The sequence below is a fragment of the Scleropages formosus genome, chromosome 6, assembly GCF_900964775.1.
Source record: "Scleropages formosus chromosome 6, fSclFor1.1, whole genome shotgun sequence".
Lineage (NCBI taxonomy): Eukaryota > Metazoa > Chordata > Actinopteri > Osteoglossiformes > Osteoglossidae > Scleropages > Scleropages formosus.
Genome location: NC_041811.1, coordinates 37,537,512 through 37,538,034, shown reverse-complemented (window position 1 = coordinate 37,538,034; position 523 = coordinate 37,537,512).

Genomic DNA, 523 nt, shown 5'->3' with positions numbered 1-523 from the left:
ATTTGTTTAAAAAAAAAGAAAAACTTTGTTCCAAATAGAGTATTTTTTTTAAAAAAAAAAAAAAAACTTTTTTAAATACATTATGCAATTGTATCTGCAGTGCATGCATTTATTAAACCTTTTTTAAAATACATTGAGTCATTCTGCTTTTTATTTTTAATTTTTTTTAATGTAAATCAGTCCTGGCAAAATTCAATGTTAATATTATTTGATTTCAGCATTATAATTATACTCTGTACCTACGCTTTAATATAGAACTTTTCCCACAGAAGTAATTTTGCATTTGTGAATGGCAGATTTCAGTCATATTTTGATGTTTGTTACATTAAGTCATTTTTATGTACTTTCATACTGCCTGTGTAGTGTTATTTTCAGAGCAGGACATTAACATCACGTTTGTGTTCTTTTGTTATTAGAGTAAAGACTGTATTGTGGGGGGGAATTATTGAATCATCAGCAAAGCCATGTAGAGCACTATGAAAAAGGTGTCTTCTTTTTGGATATTCTTTATTGGAGTTTTTTT